Genomic DNA, 4,685 nt, shown 5'->3' on the forward strand with positions numbered 1-4,685 from the left:
TTATTAGAAGAAATCGAAGAAGAGGTAGAAATAAAAGAGATAGAAAAAGATATAATAGTTGAAGAAGTTGAAAAGAAATGGAGAAAGAAGACAGTATAAGTTCAGAGTATCTAGAAGAGATAATTTCAGGAATGAGATAATTTAAATCATAGATAATAGACAAGAAATAAGAAATAAGGAAAATTTCAAAAAAAGGAGGAAAAACAAAAGAAAAGAAGAATAACAATAAATAAAAAGAGAAAATTCATTAATTTTTCATTTAATTTTTCATTTAAAATTCATGAAATAAGAAAGTGATTGATTATTAAATAAGAAAAAAAATGATTGTTTAAATGATTGATTGTCTGATTGATTGGATAAATAAAAATAGAATGAAGAATGAAGAATAAAATATAATAGTATATAAATAATATAATATAATAAACAATAGTATAAATAACATTGAATAACATAATGAATAAATTACAATTTGTCTATTTTTCTATTTATAAATCATCTATTGTTTTATACAACAAAAATATATTTAGAACACACACAAGTTGAATAAAGGTGCAATTATAGTTATTTATAATAAATTTAATTATATTTATAGTTTTATAAAACACACAAAATACACACACTTTATTTTATTTTATTTTGTTTTATATAACATTCATGACTGGTTATGACCACCTCAAGTGCATTTTTTTTCAAAAATGACGATCAATATGGATAGAGAGTTTCATTCTGTCTCTATAATGGTATTTTTATACATTTTCTCTATGATTCATCCAATCATGTCCTTTTTCTTTTTTTCTTCCCTGACCTTTTCTAATTTCTTAAAACTTTTTACACTTTGAAATTCTTAAAAAAAATTGAAAAAAAATATGTCCAATGATTACTGGGGTATCTTGATCTTTTTATTCTCATACATCCATAATGAATACAGTAACACCCAAATACCAACACAGATTTTACATCATCATTGATAAATACAATTATCTTGATGTTTGTAGATACCTCTTAAACAAAAATAATTATAGAGCATTAATATGCTATAGAAAATCTAGAGATGTTGGTAAACATATTTATAGAATCTTTGTTTGATTCCATAATAAAGTTGTTGTAAGACACTTTGGAATCATTAAGTTTAAAGATTGGAACTATAACAATACAGACACTATCAATAAGATTTATTCTTATGATGTGTTATTCAAGGATGGTAAATTTCCTTCAAGACAATCTAATTTATTCATTTCTATTCATTCATTCTATTCATAGACACTCTTGTAGACTCTACTACTCTATTTTCTCTTCTCTATTAATCTAATCTCATTTTTCCATTCTTCAAATGTCTAATAGATCTCCTTCATCTAAACTTCCATCAACTTATGTTGGTAGAAGATTATTCTCTCTTTATAGTGATGATGAATACAAGAGTCCCATGGTCTATGACATGTGTGGTACTTGTACATATAAACACAAATCTGACTATGATATTGTCATCCCTGATTATTCTATTCATAATAATAGTCAAAATACAAATGAGAACCACTTTTATGGTATTGATAATAATAATGAAAGGGAAATGTCGTTTAATTCATTTGTTAAGAATGACAGGTTCTCTTCTTTATTTTATTTCATTCTTTTTTATTTTTATCTACTTTATTTCAGATCTATCTTAATATTCCATTCTAGATACAAATGCAGAGATTACCAGACTACAACACCTCTGGGATATTACGTGAATTCGAAAAACGTACAAAGAGTTATGTTGGATATTCTAATTCAAAAGTTTACTTTTAATACTTTTGATTTGGAATTTAGTACAATAGAACCTCTGATTTATACATTGTATAAATTAGTTGGATTGAACAATCAAGTTATTACATGCTCTAAGTCCATTTCGTACTAAAATATATCAAAAAATATGACTCTGCAATCGAATCATTAGTAATATTCTTCAGATCGGTTGAAAAACTCGATGACCCCCCTTTTGAATTATTATACTTTATACATTGTGTTGGGGAATTCTTTCATAATGTATTTAGTTATGAAGAGTTAAATAAATTAGTCTGTAGTATCTATGGGAAGATAAAAATATTCTATGTATTTCTTCCTAAACATCCATTTTGGTCTCATGATGGAAAGAAGTCTTCATATTTTAATGCTAGACTAAATGATCTCTATAAACTTAGAGATAGTAATGATATGAATCTAAAAACTATGAAATATCCTGCTTATCATTACAGACTCTTTACGGAGCTTGTTATTAATGATCTTCTTAATAGAGTCAATGACCAAAAATACTCAGAAGATAATTTAAATAAATTAAAAATTAAATCTAATTGATTTCTTAAAAATTATTCATTTATGTTATTCATTTTAAAGACTCTAAATAATTTTCATCTGTATGAACTACTTCAAATAATCTATGGAATTTCTCTCCTTCATAACTACTCTTAAATTCAAATAATTCTTCTGGATTAAATGTAGATGTAATTATTAATGTATAATTAACTGGATTAATTACAATAGTATCTTCTTCTTTACTACTTATTTGTGCTTCAAAATTATAATAATCTCCTCATGTAAATATACTACTTTTAATATAATTAACACTATCTTTATCAATATCATCAAGTAATATTACTTTTTATTTTTTATAATTTCTCCATAATTTACTAGTAGTTTTATTATAGGGAATTAATTGCCCTACTCTTTTACAAATTTCATTAGCTGTTAATGTCTTTCTTGTACCAGTTTTTCCCCATAAAAATAAATTCTTTCTATTGCCTTTCTTACTGTTTCTTCTAATACACCTCCTTTCTCAATACTCATTTTTGTTTGTTTTCAGATCTTATCTCTTTAAATATTCGATGTCTACTCATAGGGGTACTATTCCTATAAAATTGACCAATGGTTTAAAAAAACAACAAAACAAAAATATGTTAAACAACTTCGAAAATCTCTCACCGAAAGAATATTCACACTTATTTATTTTTATATCATTTAATTCAACACCACGAAAAAGCAAATAAAAGAGAAAGAATGACATAAAGATAAAATGAAAGTAGGAGGTAGAAGAAGATGAAAATAATAAAAGCAGAAAGTTAGGGTTATAAAAAGAAAGAAAACAAAAATTAGTGAGTCAAAAAGAGATAATAAAGGATGAAAAACTTGTTTATTGCAGAAATTATAAATGTACAATAAAAATGGTCTGATCTATTGGTGCAAAATATTTTGTTACTTTTTCTTTTTATGAATTTTATTTGTGCATAATTCTTCGCTTATTTTGGTTCCTAATAGAAATAAAAAGAAGATAAAAGAAATCAAGAAACACATTGAAGAGAATGTTAAGATGGAAACAATAAAAGAAAGATCAATGTTCAAACCATCAGAATAAAGAGAAATGATGAAATTATCAAAAGAAAATTAATGACAAAGATGTCAGAGGAAAATAAATTAGAAAACAACATTAATGAAGAAGACATACAATATGTAAATTTTATCAAAGTGAAGAAGAAAACAGTACTAATGATAAAAACGGAATCACCAAAGAAATGGATCAAGTGGAATAATTATAGAAGAGAAGAAATGGAATCCATCAAAAAGAAGCAATGAAGAAACTAAAACAAATACAAGAGTGTGTAATTCGAATCATGAGAGAAGAAATACTAAGAATGACATTGGAAGAACATGAGAAGATAAATGGAGAGAATATCAATATAGAAGAAATAATGAAGAACAAATGAACAATCAGAAATAGAAGAAAAGAAGATAAAAAGTTAATAATGTTATTAATTAAATATAATAAATATTAAAATGAAAATTAGACATTATAGAAATTAAAGAGATAGTAGAAGAAAGAATAATAAAGATAAATAAAGAAGAATATATAGAAATGAATAAAAGATGAATAGATGAAAGAAACAAGAAAAAGATAATATAAATAACAATAAATATAATGAATAATTATACATCAAATCAATAAATTAAAATAAATAATGATAAACCACATGAAAGATGAAATAGATAATAAAACGAAAGAAATAAATAAACGATATATATTAATTATTATTTCAATAAAAACATTGAATGAAATAATTAATTATATAAATGAAGAATGGAAGTGGGAATGTTAAAATATAGAAGATATCAAAAAAAGAAATATATAAAATATCATACTATTCTAAATATCAATAAAATAATTTTATATGATATATCGAAATGATGAAACTAACAATCTAAGAAGAAGAACCAATAAATTAAAATAATTATTAAATAACAAGAATTACACTAGAATTAAAAGAATAAAGAAATAATACAATAACGAATATATTATTAATAAAACAAGAAATTAAACAAATAGAATATTTAATTAATAAGAAGAAGAATAGAATAGACCTTAATAAAGAAGATAGAAGAAGAATAAATAAAAATAAAATAATGATAAGAAATGGGAAAGATTAAAGAAAATATATAATATCATAGTGATGAAATAATAAGATAATAAGAGATGAATATGAATTAGAATTAATAAGAATAATAATGTATTATGAATGGAAATAATGAAATAAGAGAAATGATGAAAATAAATAAGAATTGAATTTATAAAACAAATGATAAAAGAATTAATAAAAATGAAAATAATGAAATATATTTATTGTCACAAAATAAGAATGAACCATCTATAATAAAAAATA

At 23.2% G+C, this 4,685-nt stretch overlaps 16 annotated features.

The window, feature by feature from the left end:
* The first annotated feature begins 5 nt into the window (after positions 1 to 5).
* Positions 6 to 91: a microsatellite.
* Positions 92 to 161: 70 nt separating this feature from the next.
* Positions 162 to 243: a microsatellite.
* Positions 242 to 364: a microsatellite.
* Positions 365 to 384: 20 nt separating this feature from the next.
* Positions 385 to 455: a microsatellite.
* Positions 456 to 553: 98 nt separating this feature from the next.
* Positions 554 to 602: a sequence feature (AT_rich).
* An 18-nt stretch (positions 603 to 620) lies between these two features.
* Positions 621 to 645: a microsatellite.
* Positions 646 to 1,608: 963 nt separating this feature from the next.
* Positions 1,609 to 1,650: a microsatellite.
* A 646-nt stretch (positions 1,651 to 2,296) lies between these two features.
* Positions 2,297 to 2,369: a sequence feature (AT_rich).
* Positions 2,370 to 2,623: 254 nt separating this feature from the next.
* Positions 2,624 to 2,651: a sequence feature (AT_rich).
* Positions 2,652 to 3,007: 356 nt separating this feature from the next.
* Positions 3,008 to 3,158: a microsatellite.
* Positions 3,159 to 3,791: 633 nt separating this feature from the next.
* Positions 3,792 to 3,954: a microsatellite.
* Positions 3,850 to 4,040: a microsatellite.
* Positions 4,041 to 4,042: 2 nt separating this feature from the next.
* Positions 4,043 to 4,100: a sequence feature (AT_rich).
* A 39-nt stretch (positions 4,101 to 4,139) lies between these two features.
* Positions 4,140 to 4,198: a sequence feature (AT_rich).
* Positions 4,199 to 4,243: 45 nt separating this feature from the next.
* Positions 4,244 to 4,429: a microsatellite.
* Positions 4,430 to 4,456: 27 nt separating this feature from the next.
* Positions 4,457 to 4,635: a microsatellite.
* The last annotated feature ends 50 nt before the right edge of the window (positions 4,636 to 4,685 follow it).

Source organism: Entamoeba dispar, genomic scaffold (assembly GCF_000209125.1).
Source record: "Entamoeba dispar SAW760 scf_1105229461767 genomic scaffold, whole genome shotgun sequence".
Lineage (NCBI taxonomy): Eukaryota > Evosea > Mastigamoebida > Endamoebidae > Entamoeba > Entamoeba dispar.